General features: G+C 45.9%; 2 pseudogenes; one reads left to right on the forward strand and one right to left on the reverse strand.

The window, feature by feature from the left end:
- The first annotated feature begins 18990 nt into the window (after positions 1 to 18990).
- On the forward strand, positions 18991 to 20056 carry LOC142432544 (dual specificity protein phosphatase 7 pseudogene; annotated as a pseudogene).
- A 1253-nt stretch (positions 20057 to 21309) lies between these two features.
- On the reverse strand, positions 21310 to 21925 carry LOC142432545 (CYFIP-related Rac1 interactor B pseudogene; annotated as a pseudogene).
- Positions 21926 to 23968: the final 2043 nt, after the last annotated feature.

A 23968-nucleotide genomic window follows, 5' to 3' on the forward strand; every position in this document is an offset into this window, starting at 1 on the left:
AGGCACTTAGAGGAAGAAAAGGAAAAGAAAGAAGAGGTGTTCAACTAGAAGAAGAAATAAAAATTAGTGACCATAAATAAATCATATTCACTAATCTCTAGAATATATGTTATATATAAGCCTAAATGTGCCACAAAGTCTATAGCTAATAGATATATGTTAAGTTGTAGGATATGTTTCAACGTACAATATTCACTTTTAGTTCTAATCATCATTGACTGCTAATCACCATACACCCTAATCCTAACCTAAGGAGACTATCCCAATTCCTTGATACACTATAAAAACCTTGAACATATTCTGTAACATTAATTATCATTTTAAGGCCCTAAGTCTCAAACCCAGGAACTAAACCCCCAACATGTTAATCCGTAAACCATAACTCTAAATCCTTATACCTTAACAAATACACTCCTGAATTACTCCAGTCATAGCGTGTTAGGCACCGAAATTTCTAGGCAAGTAGCTCTTTACTCTGTCAACTAACACTTTGACTCTGAATTTGTGACACTTAGCTCCTGGTTCTGTCCTTTGACTCATTCTTGAACCATGACCATTGATTCTGATCTTAAGTACAGGTTCTGACTCTAGCATTCAACAACCCTAAGCCACCAAGAAACTCACTTTGCTAATTATGTGTGTGGAGCTGTCTCCTCTCTTAGAGTTTACTTAAATGTAGCCGACTGCCGTAGTTAGACACACAAAACCCAGAATAACAAATACATCTTCTGTCTTCAGTTTACGTGTAAATCATTTGAATATTGCCCATGGCACTTGGCAAAATATAGTGCTAGATACTTGTTTAAATATGACAAACAATATTGTGTTAGTCTGGGTGGACTAAAACAAATCCACAGAAACTCATATGTGTATAGGAGAGAGTTTTATATAAAGGGCAAGTATACAGAAAGAACGTATCCCAGCCCAGTTCAGCCCAAGCCCATAAGGTCGACACCGATCTACAAAGTCCTCCTCAAACTCACAAAGCACACTCTGAGGCCGAATGCAGGAGGAAAGCGGAATCAGTGAGTGTGTAAGCAGGTCAGTGCTGGTAGGGGTCTTCGTGCGGCTTCTCTGGCACCCAGGTCTATACCAGGGTAGGTCCATGTGGCTTCTCCTCAGGGATGTCTTGCAGGAAATGAGCCTTGCCAGCTGAGGGAGAGAACAAGCTAAGGAAGCCACGCACTGGTCTGACCATCACAGAGCAAGAGACAAGACAGGCGAGGCTCCCTAAGCCATTTATCTGTTCGCCCTTCAATTAAACTGCAGGAGATAGGTTGACTAATAAGCACGGTGCCCCTTGGATTCATTCTACTTATTTACAAATCTGTAGCTCACCTGTATTCCCCATGAAGATATGGTGAAGCCCATGATAAATAAAGCAAGTTAGTTACTGGCTATTCTATCATAGGCCCCCTCCATACCCTCGTTCCTAGGGGACCCTCATGTCACAGGAGATAGAGGAGGAGGCAAATTAAAGGCGCTTATATTGGAACCATTGCCTCCATTTCTCCAGAGAAGCATTGGCCTTCTTATCAGACTAAGGGATGAGGCTCAGAAGATTTTGGACACCACTGTGTTAGCATAAGCAGGTGACCCCAAACTATTCTGGACCATGGTTCCTTGAGACACTTGTAAGTCAGCAACTTTGAGTTAAGCTTAAGCTCCCAAAACTAATTGCAAGAATTTGATGTCTCTTCACTCTCAAACTGGAAAGATGTCCATTTCAGGGGCTCTTTGTGTGTCTGGTGCCAAAAGCTCCCTCGGAGAACACACTGGGGATTCCCATTCATCTAGCAGTCAACTCCGTGCAACAACAGTGGGCCAGCCCCTCTCTGACCTAATGGCTTAAATGCTGACCACGCACCTTGGGCCCTTGGATATCTAAATGCACCCTGGAATGAGAGTGAGACCTGGGTGTTGGCAAAACAGCAACCAAGAAGTTCTTAGTGCAGGTTTCATTGTCAGGTTGAGGGCTCAGGATATTATGTCTTGGAACTCAACCCCACGGGCTTGCAGAGGCAAAGGGCAGTGTTCCTCATTGACTTGTCCTACATACCTACTAGCTGGGGACACCTGGCCTGGGATAGGTCTCCCTGCCTATCCCAGGTCTCTTACCTTCCAGAAAGCGCAAAACACCCAAGCAAGGAAGATCCTCTGTCATTTCATGCACTATCGCCTGATTTGTGATTCAGATCTGCTTCAATTTCAGTACCTTGAATTATTTGCCTCCAGGCTCGCTTGGGTCTTGAGGGTGTGCTGGGAGATAAAAGACGGAAGGCCAGAGACAGGTTAAATGAAAGCCACCTTTATTTAATTCTGCATGATTAATAAATCAACACAATTTTTCCTCCAATTATCTTGCTTTATTGGAATACCCATGATTGGTTTAGTCCGGCTGAAGGCACAGTAGACCCCATGTGGAGCAAGTTCTATTGCTGCAGCAAGGACATCTGCCAGCCCTAAGGTCATCTTTACTCACACATACACACGTGCACACACTCATTACCTGCAAGCAAACAAGGACTCAAAACCTAAACAGAGCAGACGAGTGAAGGTTAGAGAACTAACATGGTTCATATTTAACACCCAACAAGGGACCACCCACAACCTAAACTTAACAATTTGTTCTGCATATTTGTTCCATTACAAAATGTAACAGTTGACAGCTTTCCTGTTCATCTCAAATAGCACACTAGATTTGCGCATCAATGTTAGGTTTGTTATGCCAACATGGCACCAGAACCAACATGTTTATCCTGTCAGTCAGGTTGCAGCTTGATGACCTGTTTTGGAGGCCCAACCCAAGATAAGTGGATCTTTAAGGGCAGCCCCTTCCTCTGTCTCCCTGGTGGTCAGACCAGAGTGCTGCCTGAGTTAGCTGCCTTGCCTCTACAGGTGAACTGTGCTCCCTGTGGGCCAAGCCAACCCGTGGACTGTGGTGGATTGCATCACTGTGCTGTTCCACCATGGTGCTGCCCCATCTTGCAGTGCCTGCTGCCTGTGGGCCAACTCCTCTCCTCCTGCTGCAGCCCCAGAGGCCACACCACTTCATATGGCTCCACCTTGAGGTTCCACCGTGATCTGCTTCCCTATGCTGAGCTACTGGTCTATGCTAAGCCTTGACATCTCATCTTCCTACTGTCTGCTTCCTCAGCTCTGGACCAGCAGCCGAGTTGGAAGGCCCCGTATATACTTGTGTATAAGCCAAGTTTGAAAAACTGGGGTTCGGCTTATACACGGGTCAGTGGTACCCCAGCGAGGTGTAACATCTCACTGCCCCCCCCCCCCCCCGAGGTAATGGGACGAGCGACCGTTATCTCATGGGTGATTGCCGTTTCTCCGCTGTTCATTGAAAGCCCCACTGACACTGCAGGGCTTTGAATGTTTGTTTACTCATATCTAACCAATCAGAGCCATCCTATGACGTGTATCTTTGAATAAGCCCTTTAACGACCATGTGCGAAGGATGTGGCATGAATGGATGTCATCTGGTCAAGCCTGACTAACAAAAGGAGGAAATCTCATGAAGCCTGACATAGAGTTAATAGCAAAGTGGGTTCGAGATGTATGGGAAGACATTCCAGAAGACATGGTGTGATGTGCCTTCCAGAAATGTAGTATTAGTCATGCTATGGATGGCAGTGAAGACTGCACTTTGTATGAAAATGACAGCAGTGATGGTGATGACGGTTATCTCAGTGAGGACAGCGTCTATGATGACCTCACACCAGCTGAATCTCTGCACTGGGATACGGATGATGATGAGGAATCCAGTTTTGAAGGATTTTAACTCTTTACATTTTAGCTTGGTTGCTGATCGAGCTCAGGGAATAGTACTCTTAAGGTATCATTGTTGATACCTTATTGCTTTTGTTGAACCTATTTTCCACTTACTGTGCTGGTTTACTAATGTTAAATGACTTGTTGTCATTTTATTTATGTTTTTTATTTAAAACAAATATTGAAATACATTACCCCACTGATGTCTCAATTTTTAGTAATTTTATTTTCATTTGTTTTGAGCTTATAGGGAAAGCAAATAGAACAAAGGTTTCAGGGGGAAGGGGGACATACAGGAGGGGGGAGATAAGAGGGAGATGATATCAAGGAGTCCAGGAAGGAAAAGTGTGCTTGAAGACTGATTATGAAAGCAAGTGCACAATTCTGTTTGATGTGACTGAACTATGGAATGATCTGACATATGTATCAACTTCCAAGTTGCAGAAAATTAAAAAAACATAGCTCCAGGAATGGGTTTTGGGCTCACACTAAATACGAGCTCTGACTTCAGAGCAATTCGTTCTTACATTGTGGCCCTTCCCAGTACTCTCCCACAGGAAAGGAACACAGATGCGATAGATACTATAGCAAAATGTGTCAAAGAGTTTAGATCAGTGGTTCTCAACCGGTGTGCCACGACTCCTTTGGGGGTCAAACAACCCTTTCACAATGGTCGTCCAATGCATAACAGTAGCAAAATTACAGTTATGAAGTATCACAAAATAATTTTATAGTTGGTGGCCACCACAACATGCGGAACAAAGGGTCGTGGCATTAGGAAGGTTGAGGACCACTGATTTAAATGGTCTCTGGCTATCAGACAAAATTGTATCTGGGGTGTTAATGGCTCATCTAAAGACAAGCAGCCTTCTCAGTGAGATGTCCACTAAGTCCACATGGAAGAGGCACACCATCATCAGCCACTGAAGGACTGGAATCCGTAGAATCCAAAGTCGAAGGAGGGATCCGTATCACAGCCTCCAGGGTGAGAATCTGGTGTGCAGAAGGCTATGCCTGAGAGTGGGAGCCCTCGATTCTCTGGTGGAACGACATGGGAAATAAGCCTCCAGAGAACTCCCTCCATCTACAATTAAGGGTTTGGGAGAGAGGAGTATAGATGATCAAAGGCATAAAGCTGACCTGAACCTTTATAACTTTGTCAGCACATTCACCCTATGATTCAGGCTGGACCTGATCTGGTTCCCAACATTTTCTGTATTTTTTGTATGTATTGTTTTCTTCAGTTTTTGCTTGTTTATATGAGTGTATCTCAGAAGTGTTGTCGATGCAAGTCACCCTGTTCAAGTTGTATTACATGCTTTTCTGTTTTTTGTAGATGAAACCTAGGACCGATTCACCTATAGGGACAGCAAGCCGAATAAAGGGTTCTGGGGAGGGAGAGTACAGTGAGGTGGGGAGGAGGGCAAATGGTAGATGATGTCAAGGAGTTCATGTAGAAAAAGATTGTTTGGAAACTGACTGTGGTAACAATTGTACAATTCTACTTGACATGTTTGAAATATGGAATGATATGATAGATGTATTAAATCCCAAATATACATATTTTAAACTTTGTGAGGACTCACTGGCCCCTGACCATGGCCTTGCCCCTAAAGGAAAGGAGGAGTGTACTGATTGCTCACTCAAACTCACCACTCTCACGGAGGACGCTTGTCCTGGTAGACAGCACTGTCATCACTGCCCGTGATCTGAGAACGTGCTGACTGAGCATGTGCTGGGCCTTCCAGGACTCCCATCAGTAGTTAGACGGTGGCCTCAGGAAGAGAGTGCAGCCCTGCATTTATGCCACACCACTCCATTCATTGCCATTGGGGATGACCACGTCAGGAAGATAGGATTGCCCAGGCAGTGGCAGCCCCACAAGGCCTGAGGTAAGTGTCGCTCAACACCAATGGCTTCCCCATCTCCCCCCTACCCCTAGTGGCTCCTGAGGTGACGTAGAAAAGATAGCAAGTCTGCTCTTGTAAGACCCTCTGGTGGGTCCCAAGGGTAGCCAAGCAGACAAAGGACCTTAGTCCTAGAAAGGGACAGCCACAAGCCAGGGTTCCTCGGGTCACTTAGTTGGTCAGAGAAATCAGGACATGGGGTGTGCAGTACCCGGAAGTGTCAAAGACCCTTTGTCTCACTCTTGACTTCATCCATCCTGATCCACCCCCTTGGGCCCCATGATGCTCCACCCACTGTGTGTGTGGAGGCAAATCATGAAAGGCTTCTCCAAAAGTGGGCCTCCAACTTTGCCCTGTACATGTCAGTGTCATGGACTCTGACTGTATGGTGAACTAGGGCAGCAACTTACCACAAGGATGATCATAACGATCAATGACGCCAATGCTGCCCCTTGGACTTGTGAGGAAAGTCTCACAATTACACTCCATCTCCCAGAATGTGCTGGTCTTATGTGACTGAAAGGTCTGCTCCCATTCCACTTGTGCTCTATGGCAACTGAAAGATGTATGAAAGTATAGGGCTGGAATCCAACCTCTCACTCAGCTCATAGGTTGGTGGTGCCTCCTTGGGGACATGGCTTTCTCATAAGACGGACCCTGAGAATCTCCTCTCTCTCCCTCTCCACCTTTCTGCTTGCTAGAGCTCTGCCACAGACCCTGAGAGCTACTGGAGCCCAGCTATATTTCCACTGATCTTGGATCCACATGGCCCTGCACACACCAGCCTGTGATCTTCCTGCATTCTGCATCATTGCATGTGGCTCTGTGAGCCTGAAGAGGGACTTATGGACTAGTAGAAAGCTGATGAACTTGAATTGGACTGGGCTAGGATACCTGCTCGATATGTAATTACTTCTATACATGAAGCTCGTGTGTGTGTGTGAGTGACTTCATTGATCCTGATCCATCTCTGGGCTCCGTGATGCTCCATCCACTGTGTAGATGGAGGCAAGTTACGAAAGGCTTCCCCCTGTCCACTAGAGCCAGTGTCCCTGTCTCTTCTCCCAAAGTAAGCCTCCTAGTTTTCCCTGTACATGTAAATGTTATGGCTTCTTTGACTATACGGTGAAATATGACAGCAACTTACCACAAGGATTTGTTTGGGGGTAGTCAACCCAACCTAACACATTACTCCTCATGAAACTGTGCAAAACCCACATTCTAAAGATGCCCATGATGAGGTAAGCAAAGCTCAGACAAGAAATTCACACCAGTCCTCACTCATCAGCAGGTACCAAGGGGCAGGACAAAGAGCCACATCATTCAGATGGAGGGGCATCTCTTTCTGTTCCTTTCCCTCCCTTTTACTTTCTCTCATTTTCTCTCTATATGTGTCTTTATCATCTCTTTATTTGTCTCCCTATCTCTGTCCTGTTTATTTGTCTATCTCTCTTTGTCACCTTCTGTCTTTCCAGCTATGCCTCCCTTTGTATCTCTTTCCACACATATCTCTCTGTCTTTCTGTTTCTCCATCTCTCTGTCATTGTCTTTCTCCAACTGTGTCTCTCTCTACTTCTATAGCTCTGTCTCTCTGCCTCTCCATCTTTCTGTGTGTCTCTCTGTCTCCTCCCAGTTTCATAGTCCATCCAGACGAGGCTTCCTCAGGCATCGATGCTGCAGTGGCCACCAGCAAAGTGTCCACCTCTCTTATCATCATCATCATCATGGCAGAGTGGCTCAGCTCCCCTCATCCGGGTCCTTGATCACATGTCCAGGTTGCCAATGCCGCATGCAGGCTCCACTTTTAGAGTGTTGGATGTCTTGACTCACAGAACCTGCAGCAGAGCTCCTATGGAGAGGAGGGTTAGCAAACACCAGGAACAATCATTGGTACAGAATAATGACAATCCCTATGACTTAAATTCCTCCAGGCTCAGATGGGAATTCAAATAAATAGAAATTGAACAAGACAAGCTTAAAAATGAATGGGTAATTAAAGAAATAAAGAATGAAAAATTCAAATTCCTGAGAACAAATGAGAATGAAAATACAACATAAAAAAACTTTGGGAAACAGTAAATCAGTAAGCAGAGGGCAATTTATAGTAATAAAACCTAACATAAAGACAATGGTGTGGGGGGGAGGGGGGAGGGAGGGGAAAAAAGAGGACACGATGCAAAGGGCTTAAGTGGAGAGCAAATGCTTCGAAAATGATGAGGGCAAAGAATATGCGGATGTGCTTTATACAATTGATGTATGTATATGGATGGATTGTGATCAGAGTTGTATGAGCCCCTAATAAAATGTTAAAACAAAACAACAACAAAAACAATGGTGGATGGAGCATTTTGGGTAAAGCAGCTCAGACCCCTGAGAGCCAAGCCATGTTGTCCTGGAACACTAGGAGAATGTGCCCAGTTCTGTAGGACAAGAACATGAAGAGCATGAAGAGGGAGCCCCTGATCTGAACTGGAGACCTGGAGTCAGGGATATAGAGCGGGGGTGCCTCCAGTTTTGTGTAGAGATGAAATTACTACTTCAGACCTTTTCTTTAAAAAAATTAAAAAATAAACCAATTCATAAGAAAATGCTCCAGTCAGGTCAAATTTCAGAAAACTTCTATACATAACCCCAATTCCTCCAGAGTATAAATAACAGGAAAAACAAGGAAAGCAAAGACCATTACAAGCCAACTGCCCAAGCAAGCAAAAGTTATTTTACCAGACCTCTAACCTGCCAGGAAAGCCTGGTGGCATAATGTTTACATGCCGGGCTGCTAACCGGAAGGTCAGCGGTTCAAAATCAGTGGTCTTTCCTCAGGAGAAAGACGGGCTTTCTGCTCTTATACGGTATTACAGTCTCTGAAACTCACAGGGCAGTTCTACCCTGTCACTGACAATGAGTTTGGGTTGGCTTTTGTCACCTACCAGCAGAGGGCGCGATGGTATCAGGAATACAAGGAAAGGAAAGCCAAGGCAGAGATCAAACAGTAGGTCAGGTGAGTTAGTCACTGCTGTGTAAGTAGCTGTGGTCCAGATCAATGCCAAGGGAAGGTAAACAATGAGGAGAAGACCCAGGAGAATGGGGTCTTTCAGACAAATCTGGGGCGTGGAGTAATCCGATCAGGTCTCTGGGAGCTGGAAGAGCCATTAGTTCCTGGTGTCTCCTTTCCATTCACTCTCATGGATCACATTCTCTTCTACGCAGGAGGATTGTGTGTGTGTGTGTTGGGGGTGGGGGCGGCACAGACCCTTGAGGAGAGGGACAAATAAATGCCCCTTACACAAACAGCTTCTGTAACACAATGCTCAGCTGTGAATCTGCAGGGAAGGCAGTGTTTCAGTGCGGAGGGAGTTCAGTGTCCCTCCCCCTCCCCTCTGCAGTCCCAGAGCAGCCTCAAACACTAGCTGCACAGAGCTGAACTTTGCTTAGTCCACAGCTGCCCAGTTCCCAAGTCCAGAGGCCTGGGGGCAGGGTAAGGACACTTCTGGGGATTTGCTTGGAAGGAAAGAGAAGAAAGTAGATGTCAGTTTGCAGAGGGCCTGACACAGAAATCCTGCATCCTAGGCAGAGCCAGCATCCTGGGAAACCCTACAGATAGCTGGGCCCAGCCGTCGTCTGCAGTATTCTCCCGGGTGACTTCTGAACTTCCTTTCAAAGGTTCAGTTCTTTGGCTATTTTAGAGGCAACGATTTTTAGGTCTGTGAGTGTACCAGGTTGAACTGCATTGAGAAATTGCCATGGCGGGTTGCTTACCTTCCAAACCAAACTCACTGTCATCAAGTCAATGCTGACTCATAGCAACCCTACAGAGTAAAGTAAAACCATCCCTGTGGCTCCTGAGCATATAATCATGGGAGTGGTCTGTGAGTCTGGGTAAACTAGAGAGACGAAGTCATAGACACTCATATGTGTGCAAGAGATAATTCTATCTCAAAGAGCAATGCTGCATGAAGAAAATATCCCAGCCAAGTCCAGAACTAGTCCATACGTCTGATATTACCCCATATGTCGATACTAGTCCATAAATCCCTCTTTAGACTCACACAGTCATGCAATGACACCAAATGCAGGAAGACCACAGGCCAGTGGGTGGAAAGACTTGTGGATCCAGTGGCGGTGTAAGCATCTCAGTGCTGGTGGGGGTCTCCACATGGCTACTCCAGCTCAAGGGCTCTGGCTCTATCAGTGTAGCTCCATGTGGCTTGTCAACAGGGATATCTCCCAGATTCTCTCTGTGTTCTGCCTCCAAATGAGGTCATCAAACTGCGACCTGATTGACAGGCTAAGCTCCACCCTTTCACATTGACAGATAATGAAACTGCCACAAGTAGAAAGCCTAGTCTTTCTCAGGTGGTTCTGCTGGCAGTTTCACATGCTCACTTTGGGTTTAGCAGTCTGAGGCCTAACTAAGCGCACTACCAGGCTCAGTCCTGTCATGCATGCATAGCAGCTAGGATTGGGTGCTGATCTTCAGCGAGGCTGAATGTTAGTGGCTACATCTCATAGGTTGGCCTCTCAGGGATGGTGTGGGTATCTCCATTCGGCATTACACTCAAGATCATTGAGGTTCCTTCTGGCACACCTGGAGACAGATTTTTTTTAACAGTTGAAGAACCTCCCAGTGGGCCCTGTTATTCCTGGGTATTTCCAGAGGATGACTGGCGTCACAGAACAGAGAAACCTCTGCTGCCAGATAGATATCTATCCAGGTGCCCAGCCTGGATAGAGTTTCTGTGGACACACCCTGAGATATAGTGGTTCGGCTGGTGTTCCGTCTGCCAGTGAAGCTGATGTGGTGGGCCTAAGAGGAAGTTGTGGAGGCATGTCGGATTGCTGGGCTGGGATCCTGCACCTGACAAATACTAGATACTCTCTGTGATCCAGAGGCCAGAGATCAGGCGGGCTGCACTGAGGCCGACTTGGGTCGACTTGTAGGAAATAAGCTCTGGTGAGGCTGAAGCAGAGGAGAATCCCTGGAGGCCTTGCTCTCACGGTTATGTACTGCATTCATTGTTCTAGACGGTGAACTGGATGTTTCCGGGCTCCAAAAGCAGGCCATTCTTTCCCTGATTTGCACTTGCTGTTGGCAGGGCTGCTCTTCTCTAGGCTGGGCAGTGAGATCGCAGTTTGAATGTTGGTCCTCCAGTGAGTCCCAGTTATTTTCTCATTTGTAAGCAGGTGACTGACTCCACTTGGCCCATGTTCAATCATAGATCTTTCCTAAGTGGCTTTAAAGCACAGCACTTGAGGAGCTTGAGGAGGAGACATATCTTCAGCAGTTTCCAGACCCCATGAACATGTCAACTGGAACATGGTGTTTTTCATTCAATATATGCTACTGCAGCTACTTGAAGTTCTCGCCATCAACAGTAGTGTATATCGATTGATCCTTGTGCTCCACATAGCCACTGTGGTTTCCTTGTCCTTTTGGCTGTGGAAGAGTTCTGAGGAAGAATAATGGGTGCTCCTACAAAATATATCCAGTGTTTTGTCACGTGAATGCCAGAAACGTGCCCAAAAGCAGGTGTTCTGCACTGAACTCTCTCTTCGCCCTAACCTTCTAGTGCCGGTACTGCAATGCACGCACTTGCACAATTAGGCTTGGGTCACTTTTCCCCTCACAATTCCATGAGCCTTTGGCAATAGCCCCAATCTCATTTTGTGAGTAAATATCACCAGCTTGTTTAGAAACCTTTTCTAAAATGGGTTGTGGGTGGTGCTGCCTAGGAAGAATGTCACTGCCTTTGACTACTGTGCAAGGGTGCAGCATGTTTCATGATACAGGACCCGCTGCTTACTAATGAATCATCACCAAACCCACCTAAACCCACTGCCATCGAGGCAATATTGACTTATAAGGACCCCAACTATATAGTTTTCCTGAGCTAGCATGTCTTTCTGGGTGCTGACGGCCTATTCTTTCTGCCACAGAGTAGATGGTGGGCTTGAATCCCTGACCTTGATCACCTATGGTATGAAAGGATGCGAACACACTGAAATCTGTAGACAAGGTTTCAGCAGTTCTAGAAGAAGAGACAATGTGTGTGTGCTGTTTATCCTGCAAACGTGAGGTATCTTTTCTCTGTGAAAAATCAAATAACTCCTAAAATTCACTGCCATCAAATCGACGCCGACTCATCGAGACCCCAGGGCAAGCTAGAACTGCCCCTGTGAGTTTTGGAGGCTGTAATTCTGTAAGGGAGTAGAAAGCCTAGTCTTTCTCCCCTCGCAGAAGATGGTAGTTTGGAATTGCTGACCTTGCAGATAGCAACGCATCATGTAAACACTACGCAACAGAGCTCCCTAAATATCAAGGAGAATGCACCCCAAATAAAGAGGCTAAGATGATGTGCGTGCTGTGATGTGGCGGGCGTTCATCCACCTAACACACCACTAACCAGGTCATGATGCATGTGGCTATGAGGCGCCCCTTTTACTTTTACAAGAGCAAGTTCAGTCTCCGCTCCCTCTTGGGCTCGGCCTTCTCTGCCGGGCCCGCTCTCGGGTTCGGCCTTCTCTGTTGGGCCCGCTCTCGGGATCGGCCTTGGCCTTCTCTGCTGGGTCCGGCCCCGCCCCCTCCAGGCCCCGCCCCCACAGCCCCGCAGGAAAGGGTCCTTTCCGGTGACGTCATTTCCGCCCGGCGCACGGCAGTAGTTGGCGGCCGAGCTTAGTGAGCCTCGGTGTGGTACTTTTGACCCGCACGCCGCCGCCTCTGCGAGCGCGGCGTCCGGCAGACGTTCTCGTGCCCGCACTGCGTCCGCCGCGCCGTTGATCGCCGTGACCCCCTGGGACGTTTCCCGCTAAATCCGCCCCGGGCCGGTCGCGGGCCTCTGCCTCAGGCCGGGGCACCCCTTGTCCCGCTTGTCCTGCTTAGAGCCCCTCCCAGGCCCTCCTCGCCCCGGAACGGCCCTGCCAGGGCCGGGTCCTGGCCTGGAGTCCGCTCCGTGGGTGTGGGGTCTCAGCCATGAGAAGACCCGGCCCCAGACTGGCTTTTCCTGGAAGGGGAGGCCAGTCCCGCGGTCGTCAGTCGCCCCACTGACCACCGAGACCCGGACCGCATGTGCGAGCTTGTGCTCCCGCGGTGTCTCCCGACCGCTGCAGACCCTGGGCTGTGGCTTGCCCACTCGGGATGTAGCACCCCACTTGAGGGCTTCTGCCCTGTAAACCTCACCCCGAGATCGATGTCACGACTCACCCAGGTTCCTTTAACACCCCCAGGTCTATCTCGGCTCTTAGGGCAGCGTTGGCCCAGAGCTCCTCTGGTGCTGGTAGCAGCATTGGGCTGCTAACCTCTAGATGTGCAGTTCGAAACCAGCTTGTGGGCAGACGGGTCTTTCTAGGGTTGTAAAGAGTTACAGTCTCCCAAACTCATAGACAAAGGTCTGTCTTGTGCTATAGGGGTGCTATGAGTTGGCGTCACCTGGACGGCAGTGATATTGGGTCTTGCTTTTGAATTTTAGTAGGTTATTTTGGGGGAGTTTCCCACCATGTTGGTTTTGTTTGTTAATTTTCTTGTCCTGTACTAATATTTTTTGTGACACAAGTCCTAAAGAATACCACATTTTGTTGTTTTCACTCATTTTATTCTTCCTAGTGATAAGGACTTTAAATTGGTCATGTGTCAGTTATCACATGGAGTACAGAAGCTCTTCCTGGAATGAATTGTAACTACACGTATACAGTAGTATCTCTTTCCTTCTGGTATATCTAACTTAACCATGATTTTTGTCTACATGTGTTTGATTTCACTGTGCATGTACTTTGACCTGTTTTTCCCCCTAGATTCTGTCAAAGCTTTATTTTTAATAGAAGATAGCACAATATCCAGTAATAGAATTGTTCGAAATGGTAAGATATCTTACTTGGACTTAACTGAGAGTCTCCTTATGAATCATTGCATGGTGGTATTTCCATGTTTCAGAGATGTACCCACCAAGGGTCGTTGATAAAGGCTCAGTTGATGTTCACAGAATTCTTGTTGCCAGCTGCACTCTAGTCCATTCTGTTAGTGATGCCCTTTGACCTTAGGGACTCCTTGCTGGGTTTCTAGGCTGTCATCTGTATGTGAAGAAGTTCCCAGGTCTTGAGCGCCAGGTGTAGCAGCCGATTGTTGAACCCCCGCACCAGTATGCCTCCTTAGTCATTTAGATATTCCTAAGCTGTAGTATGTTTAGATTTCTTCATGATGGACATGGTGATTTTCGCTGAGAATTCTTTTTTTTTTTTTTTTCCATTCACTGCAGCACTTTATTTCTCCTTACACAACGCCGTGTTGCTGGGGCCTATTGTTCGCACATAACAGTAGAAAACCAAAATTTGTTGTGTCATCTCAAAGAGTTGAGAATTGCGTACAAAAAAAAAACCTTACATAAATTAAAAGAATGAGTAAATTTACAGGTTTAAATGCAAACCGTCTTCCAACTCAAGGCAAGTAACAGCCCCCGGGGCTCCAGCGGCCAACATCAGCTAAAGAAAGGACACTTGGTCCCAAGGCTCAGATTCTTCTGCCCCGCAGGCCGCACACAGCAAGGACTGGCTGCTTCCGGTCCCCTGCTGGCCTCCGGGCGAGAGAATTCTTTTTATCGTTGAATTTCATCATAATTTTATGTGTATTCATAGGCACGATTATGCTATCATTCCTTTTTTCGGTGGCCATGGAATTAATTCCAGCAGAATAGAACTATTCCATAGGGTTTAATGCACTGTACTCTTAATGGAAGCAGGGGCCAGGCCTTTTCTTCCACAGTAAGGCTGGGTGAGTGGAAACTGCCAGTAGGAAAAGTACATTCCACTTAGGAACCTTCATTTCCCCTGCTCCAAACAAACTCCCATGCCATCAAGTTGATTCTGAATCAGCATTCCTATGTAGAGTTTCTGAGCTTGTCAATCTGCATGGGAGCAGCCAACCTCATCTTTCCCTCACTGAACTGCCAGTGCATTTGATCTGCCAATCCTGAGGTCAGCAGCCAACGCACAGGACTCTAATCCCCTTGGAGTAAACCATACCAAACCTGCCCACTGCCATCAGATCAACTCCAACTCCTGGAGACTGCGTGTATGTCAACATTCAGCCATGCTGCACACCTCGATGATGAGTCAAACTGACACGTGAACGGAACCGTACATTTTTAAAACATTCTGAAACAACATACCACATGTACTCGAGTATAAACCGAGTTTTTCAGCCCGTTTTTTATGCTGAACAAGCCCCCAGTTTTTTGTGGTAAAATTAGGTGTTTGGACTTATACTCGAATATATATGGTAATTCTGTGCTATCAACTTACACACGAAACTCTGATTCTATATATAAAATTTATAATATTTAACATCATACTACATTTGAGGTATTGGGTTTGATAAGGGTCGCTTGATCAGTTTGTTAGTCTCCACTGCATTGTTTGTCTTTACATTTGATGTTTACTTCCTAAGAACTTTGTGACTTTGTTTACATTTATTACTGAAGTAATACTTTCATGAATGAAACCAATTTACTGGGATTGTCAATTTACAGTCATAGCAAATTGACATGTATCCATAGAGATAGGTATATTAAACAATTCCGAGATTGGAAAGCCTAGAAAAAATGAATGTGGATATATATTTGTCTCAAAAAATTTGTATATATATTTGGATCAAAGTCGGCATAACTGGTAGGAGGCAAATGTAAATGGTTTCAGTAATTTTCGTTGAAATTGAAATGCATCAAAATGACATGTTCCATAAACCTGTTAAATTGGTCAGTAGTCACTAAGCACATGGGATAAAGTATACTTCCCTCTCCAGGTTAAATGTTGAGCCCCAGCTCTGCTTTCCCTCTATAACTCGCCCCTTCCTGCCACTCCCATGAATTGCTTAGCCTTTGAGAATGTTCTCTTCTGGGGCCTGTGCATATGAAATGCATTTCTTCAATTTTGGTGTCAAATGTGTAAGTGCATTTTTATAACCCACACCTAATTTTATGGTTTCCTCCTGCAGTGGGCTCTCATTTACCTGGCATATTTGTCTTATAGTAGCACAAGTTCCAACTCTGAGTGTATGGTTTGTCTTTCTGTCATGAGCAGCTTCCACTGTTTGTAAACTAGTATGAACTGTCTGTGTGGATGAGGGGGCTGCCATGGGTCACAAAGGCAGGCCTCTCTCTAGCTTTTAGAGGTGATCTTCCAGGAGCCAGTCCAAAGGCCAGAATTCAGTTGTTTTCATTTGCCTTTAGATCCATTCTAACTCATTGTAGTCACATGTATTCTGGAGAATTTGTTATCTTAGGAATTTCAAAGTTAATGTCTTCTGGAGGGTCCTTGTAGATATGAACTGCCAAGGTTTTGGTTTAGTCCTCAAGCATTGAATCCTGAGCAGCCACCGTCATGTCTTTGGATGGAATAAGGCATCTTCCTACAGAAATGCATTTTAAGTATGTCCATTGCACTGTGACCTTGATTATATACTGCTGTAAACAGCAGTGGAGTTGCACATCTCCAACCTGTCCTGGCTTCCCTTTTGCCACTAGGCAGTGGTTAGACGGCCTCCGTGTCCCGTCCTTCTTTATCTATTGTAATATCAACCTTTCCTCCCTCAGCAGTCTACTTCTATGCTAAGTTCAATAGTTTGTCCAAGGGCCACACAGAACTCAACAATTCTTAGGGTTATGGGGTTTTATTAGAGAAGTTAATAGATTACCACAAGTCAGGATCAGCAAGCATTGAGGATAAAACCATTTATCTCCTCAACCAGCAGCCACATTATCTCTCTCTGGTCCTATCTTTGTCTCCGTGGGCCAGGAAGCCAGCCCACCTCTCAGTCTGTGGCACAGTTCCAAGGTCTTGAGCCAGATGAGAAGAAGGTACCCCATAGTTTTGGTGCTGCTCCTCTGTGCCAGTCTCCTATACATCTGGCCTTGGCAGCCTCTGCCACTTACAAACTCCTATATACTGAGGAATGGCTTTGATGGATGTGTGGTATACCTGTTTGCAGACCATAAACCACTGTAAATGAATGATTATGTTTTAAGTCTCACCCTTCACTAAAGTAATCTTAAAGACACACCCCAAAAAACAGCATGTGGCTTGGTTCATACCCTCTACTAAGGTTAGGGCGTATCCCCACTTCAGTCGTGTAACAAAGAACTCCCTCCAAAATGGGATCGCAGCCACCCGCAGAGAATGCACAATGATAAGACATCACTTTAGGAATTTTAGCTCAAAACCTCACTGCCATTCACTTGATATCAACTCATAGAGACCCCTGTAGGACAGGGTCAAACCACCCCTGTGAGTTTCCCAGAGTAGAAAACCTGCCTTTCTCCCAAGAGCAATTGATGGTTCGTAACTGCTGACCTTGAGGCTAGCAACCCAATGGATCACCACTGTACTGGCAGAACTCCTGTAGAATTATGCTTAGAATGGCCATAATAAATGATTATATATCATATGCTACCACTTGTAATGGCTGATTGCTGGCCAATTCTCTTTAGTTTAATTAATATTTCATTCCATCTTATTTTAATGCTTCTTTTGGTTATAAAATCCTTCAATATTACAACTTAAGTCTTGAATTTAATTCTTCCCTTTTGGTTTTCTAACTACAGGTCTTTGCACATTTCACTTTAGTCTTCTCAAATGGCTTTTTGAAAATTTTCTGTTCAGCTTGTGTACTTCGTCAGTTCTTGTATTTGCTTTAGCGATTCTACTTTCAAGACTATGTTTCCGGGTTTTCTAGCACCTACTTCCCCCTCTCCCTTATGTTTTAAATTTAATTTTTTTATTACTTCATGTATGATATTTTTGGTATCATCCTTTTTGCTTGGTCAAGTTAGGTGCATCAGAGCTATTTTTGAGATGGCCTGTAAATTTGTGGCTTTTTTGGACTTGTTTTAATTATCCTTATCTTCAACCTAATTTTCATTGCGCAATTTTGGTCTATTTCACAGTTGGCCATTGACCTTGTTTTGACTAAATGTATGTGGTTCTCCATTGTCTTTTCACAGAGAAATCCCAGAGGTCTAGGCAATTTGATTTGTGTAGATTTCACATCTAAAGTTGCCATTTGAAAAAAATATTTTCTTTGAAGTAGTCTTTGGCCTTACAAGTTCTGTCATGCATGTCCATCTTACTTTCTATCACCAAGTCTATATTTTCCAATTCCCAATCCTTTTGCATTTAATAGTTGCCTTCCAATCATCAGTAATTATCAATGCATTCAGACTGAAGGACGTGGTAGAATGTAACAATATTCTGTCACTATAGTTAGTCATTAGTGAGTGAATTTGAATAGTGGTGGTATTAGCTGGTCTCCTTTACTAGGTGTGAAGGAGAGCCTGGCACATACAGCACTGTACTTAACGAATGACCTTGATCTTTTTAACCATGTGTGCAGTGTCGTTCCTGAAATAGTAAACTACAGTGTCGTTCCTGAAATAGTAAATAGTAAGTCATAATAGTAAAGTACATATGATTGTTAATCATCTCATAAGAATAAGGAATCCCAAATAAGATTTGATGCATTTGAATTTTGATACTGGTGAAGAATATTGAAATATCACAGACTGGCAAAATACTGTTCAACTCTGTCTTGGAGAAGCATAGCCAGATTGCTCCTTAAAAGCAAGGATGTGAGACATCATTCACCTACTGTGACCGCGCTACTGGGAGGAAGTGGTCCCTTGAACAGGACAGCATGCTTGGTAAAGTAAAGGGACAATGAAAAAGAAAGAAGACCCTAAAGAGGGTTGGCACCATGGCTACAACCGTGGGCTAAAACATAACAATTGCGGATGTGGCGCCGCAGGGCCCGGTGGTGTTTTTGGGGGTTTTTTTTGGGTCATACATAGGGTTTCTATAAATCATGGCTGACTGTATGACACCCATCCATAACACTTGTCCAAGTCAAATGACTATCCCAGTCCATTTCGGCTCACTAATGCCTAGAATACCAATACATTCAGTTTCATTTTTGACAACTTCCAAATTTCTTAGAGTTATACTTCCTCTTCCACACTCTAAGTACTAATAGATATGCTTCCCTTCCTATGGAGCCAAGCCCCAGCAGCAAATGAAGCGCCGGAAAGCTTTGCCATGTTGACTCTATTTTGAATGTGCCACTCCTCCACAGCTGTATTTTTAATGCCTTAAAACTGAAGGGTTTGGGAGGGCCAGGTGGGCGGGCCAACCGGCACGCAGTTCGGCAGGAGGCAGGTGCCCAGAGATGCGGCTGAGGCCCTCCTGGCCCTGGTGCCGTCCCAGGGCAGGGCTACCCAGCACGCGCTCCCCATGAAAAACCAGGGCGCACATGTCAGCCTGGGGAATGGCGAAGGCGTGCACCTGGACGGGGTCCGAGTCGGCAGCAGGTGCGGGAGCCATGCTTTGCAAAAGCGCCGAGGGGCTGCAGGAGGAGCTTTTCGAGTTGTCGCACATCAAGACGGCCTTCAACCTGGCCATCTGGACCTGATGCTGCAGGGCCTGCCCAAGGGCAACCTGCCCATGCGCTCCATCGTCACCAACCACGCCGACAAGGAGCGCTTCACCCCATGCTGCAAGGCGGCCACCGTGCTGCTCTACGAGGAGGCCACCAGGAGTGGCAGCCCAAGCCCTGCGCCTGTCCTCGACCAGCGGCTCCCAGCCCACCTCGGTGCTGGGTGGAGGCGGCCTGCGCATCAGCTCCGACTGCTCTGTCGGAGAGTCCCAGCCGTCCGACTGCAGAGCTGCCCAGCAATGTCACCAAATCGAAGGGAAGCCACGTGCCATCCAGACAGCCGGTTTTCCCCATCCAGATCCTGCCCTACCTCTACCTCGGCTGTGCCAAGGACTCCACCAACCTGGACGTGCTGGGCAAGTACAGCATCAAGTGCATCCTCAACGTCACACCCATCCTGCCCAATGCCTTCATGTGCAGATTCCCATCTCCAACCACTGGAGCCAGACTTCTCCCAGTTCTTCTCCGAGGCCATCAGCTTCATTGACGAGGCCCGGTCCAAGAAGGTCGGGGTCCTGGTGCACTGTCTGGCCGGCATCAGCCGCTCGGTGACAGTGACCATGGCCTACCTGATGCAGAAGATGAACCTCGCTGAACGATGCATACGATTTCGTCAAGAGGAAGAAGTCCAACATCTCGCCCAACTTCAATTTCATGGGGCAAGCTGGACTTCGAGCTGACGCTAGCGCTGAGCAACCCGTGTGACAGCCACACGCCCAGTGGGCAGGTCTACTTCTCCACGCGCACCAGCCACCACCTCTTCCCGCTCAACAGACTGGAGTCCACGGGAAGCGCCCAGGCCAGGAGGGAAGCCCAGCCTGCTCTCTATGGCCAGGCCCACCTGGCCGTTTTTAAAAGACACCCACGGACCCGAGTTTACGCTTCACCCAGCAGGTAAATCCAAGCACCATGGAGCAGAGTGTTCGAGCCCTTCAGATTTACCTCCCTTCATCTTTTCAACAAAAAGTGTTACTTCCAGGCTACACCCAACAGTGGATAGTATACACCAGTATTTCATCCCTTGATCCTGAGAGAGAGAAAGAGAGAGAGAGAGAGAGAGAGAGAGAGAGAGAGAGAGAGAGAGAGAGAGAGAGAGAAACGTTCTCATATTGTTGTTTTCTATTTTAAAGAGTATAATTCCTGGTGGTTTTCTGTTTGTCTTTCATGTAAAAGACAAAAACTACGCGCTAACCTTTTCTTGACCAAATGCGTGTTGCACGTATGGGAAACCCCCGTTTCCGCAGTGGGCCCTTCTTTTCTCAGAAGTAAAAGTAAAAGAACTGAACAGAAAATTTCAAAGGGCAGCTTAAGAAGACAAAATAAAATTATTATAATGGAGTGTGCAACGGCCTAGAGTGAGAATCCAAAAAGGAAGAATACATATGCTCAGCATACCTAAAACTGAAGTAATTCCAGAAAAATTACAAACCTTGGGTTACAATATTGAAGATTCTATGAGCAAAATATTGAATGATATTGGAAGCCCCAAAAGAAAATGGAAAAACTAGCATCACTGCACCAAAAAGAGCTACTTAACATTCAACCATTTCAAGAGGTATCAAAAGATGAAAAAATGGTGGTACTGAAGGAGGAAGTCCAAGCTGCACTGAAAACATTAGTAGAAACCAAGATTTCAGGAAATGATGGAATAACAACTGAAATGTGTTTGAATAAGCCAGTGATGTACTAGAAATACTTCCTGATCTACCTCAGGAAATTCTGAAGACAGCTACTTGGCCAACTGACTGAGAAACCCATATTTGTACCTATTCTAAAGAAAGTTGCTACATCATGTGCATATTATATAGAACAGTATCATTATTCTCACCTAGAAGTGAAGTTTTGCTGAAGATCATCAACAACATTTACAACAGTATGTTGACAGCTACACAAGATTCAAGCTGGATTCAGTAGAGGATGTGTAACAAGGGATATCATTGGTGATATCAGATGCATCTTGGCTGAAAGGAGAGAATAACAGAAAAATATTTATTTGAGCTTATTGACTATCTCTCCCAATTCTCCATGGCTTTACTACAATCGTTATATATCTTAACCATTTGATTGCGCCTACTGAACCCATGAATAATTGTCGGGGGTGGCTACCCCACAGGCCACGGTACTCCATCCGTCTGGGGGATCTTCTGCTGGTCACTTCGTATTCTCAGACACAAAGCTTGTTGTGGCATCACTTGAGGACTCCAGCATGAGGGTTGCTTCCGCATTAAACAGAGACCCTCAGTTTGCCCGCTCATTATTGACTTCATTCTCTCCTTCTGCAGACACATGGCTCATCCCCATAAGACCCGACGCTCTTCTGTAAGACCGACACCATTCTGCGTGGCAGGATTTGCCATCTGGAGTTCATCAAACCAGAGTGTGAAATGAAGGATTTCTGCAAAGTGTTGAGCAAGAGCCTGCTCTCTGGGTGTTTGTCAGGGCTCCCAGTAGACCTCGTAATACTGCTTCTAACCTCTGAGAAATTAATAAAATGTCTTTAATTTGCCTGCTAGTGGGACCACTGCATTCCATGTCTTCTCCTGCAACTTCTCCTCCGCTGGATGCTTGGTCACCTCTCGAACTGCGTGGTCAGCTCTTATATATGTCGGAAGTCCTCCAAGATACCTTCTGTATCTTTTAATACTACATTCACCTGATTCTAAATTTCCTGCTCAGACTCTGTAGGCTGAGCATTTTCTAAATTAAGGGGAAATTTTGACCCCTGCTCAAGGTTTGTGCATGACAAACGTTTAAGAAGATTCCCCATGTTAAAGTACCTTCAACCAGTGCTGGCTGGTGATTCGGTCCTTGTCCCTCTACCTTCGTCTCTGATTTTGTGATAAATATTTCAGCTATTTTAAAGGTCTCTGTTTGGCCTTGATCCTGGGGCCTCATGTCTCCCTCCACACGTGGGAACCTCAAGTGTTCAGATGTTCGGTGAGTTTACTCCGTAGGCTGCTGCTGCCTTGGGGTGCACCGCTCCACCGCTCACCGGCCCTGGGCTCTATGAGGGTGTACCCATTGGCCGGATCTTTGTAGGAGTACATCCCGGACCCCCAGCTTCCAAAAGGGTAGCTTCTTTCCAGTCTTTGAAAGTGACCTTTTGCTTTATTTGTATATAGTGTTCTTGATGGCCCCCCACAGCATCAGGTCTTCTGTCTGTGTTCAATGATTCAAATCTATTCTTGAGATTTTCTCAAAATTCGGGTGGGATATATTTAAAGTCATATGTTGATACCTTGGTGCCCACAGCCAGTGGTTAACACACACACACAGCTATACTGTTGACCCCCAGTTGTGGGCTCCCTCACATGGTAGGTGTACCAGGCACAGGGGCTCTAAGAGGATACACTTTTCATTTGGGACAGTGGCTGGGCACAGACCTCAGCAACCTGCCTAGCAGTTACCCCCTCCCCCCCAACAGACCAGAAGTTCCTTCCTGACGCTGTTCCAGAGTGTGAGCGTGGCAGAGGAAGGGGGTCCCTGCACATTTGTCTGTGCAGGGCCCGTCTCCCCATACTTCATCAATGAAAGGAGGGCCCCCAAGGCAGTCCCTCAGCAGCCCTGTGCCCATTCTGCCACGTGAAGCACTATGGGTAATTCCCTACTCCACGATAGCTACACCAACCAAGTCTCCTACAGCAGCAACAAGTTCAAGGTCCAAGGGCTGGGATGGTGTCTTCATACATGTTTTTCATTTCAATAAGCTTTGAATGCTATTGTATTTTGTGCTTTCTCTTGAAGTGATAATATTATGAAAACCTAAGATCCTCTGATCATGGGTTTTATTATTTACAGTCCTTGGGTCACACACCAGACACTTCTATTTCTGATCGTCTGACACCCTCTGATTTCTTCATCACACCTTACCATAGCATCTGTTTTTCCAGTGAAAATTTCATGAAAGCATTATTGAGCAGAACCGCATCAAAAGAACAAATTTCTCCCCCTGGTACCACACCCCATACTTAGGGTAAACAGAGGGGAAGAGAACAGAAGCTCAAACTGTGTTGGGCTGCGGTTGAAGGTGGGTCTGTGCTTCCATCGACTCCTCAGACCAACAGTGTCTGGAGTGCCGTGTCTTTGGGGAAATTAATGATGTGCAATCACCTTATACTCCAGGGGGATGATTAACAGTGTTGTACTTTTTTGTTTATATGGGGTTTGCATTTCCTGCTTTGAGCTTTTAATTTTTCTTTTTGTTTGTTTGTGCTAGTTTAGTTGGCCCTATGGGGGGGTGGTTTTGTCATAAGACAATCGCCAAAGTAAAGTTCAGTCATGCATATTCCATGGACAAGCATATGGGTTCTGGGCTCCTGCTTAACTGGAGCCCCAATCCAAGAACAGATAGTTCTGATAACATGGCCCTACCTGATACGTACCTTCATGAAATGACAACTGAAGATAAGATTGCTACAGCAGAGTGTGGTGAAGAGAGCAGATGGTGCTCAGCTATCAACTGGAATAGTGTCTGTGGTCTTGAAGGTTTGTATTCAAACAAGCTGTCATCTAAGTGAGGATTCAACTAAGTTCACATTGAAGAAGCACACTAGCTTGTGTAATCCAAAGATGACAATAACAAATGTCAAATATGACGAAGAGAAAGTGTCAGAGCTAAAATTATGAACACCAGTTTCTCGAAGGCTGTGAAAGACAGTGCAAGCCCCAAACCCATCTGCAAATGTCTAGCCAGATTAAGCTGTTGACAAGTCACCTCTAGCCACATACAAAGATCTGGAACAGTCTTAATATCAAACATAGACCATTGTAATCCTAATCATGCTGGAACCAGCTTGATACTTGGTCAGTG

This window comes from Tenrec ecaudatus, chromosome 18 (assembly GCF_050624435.1).
Source record: "Tenrec ecaudatus isolate mTenEca1 chromosome 18, mTenEca1.hap1, whole genome shotgun sequence".
In the NCBI taxonomy this organism is placed as follows: domain Eukaryota; kingdom Metazoa; phylum Chordata; class Mammalia; order Afrosoricida; family Tenrecidae; genus Tenrec; species Tenrec ecaudatus.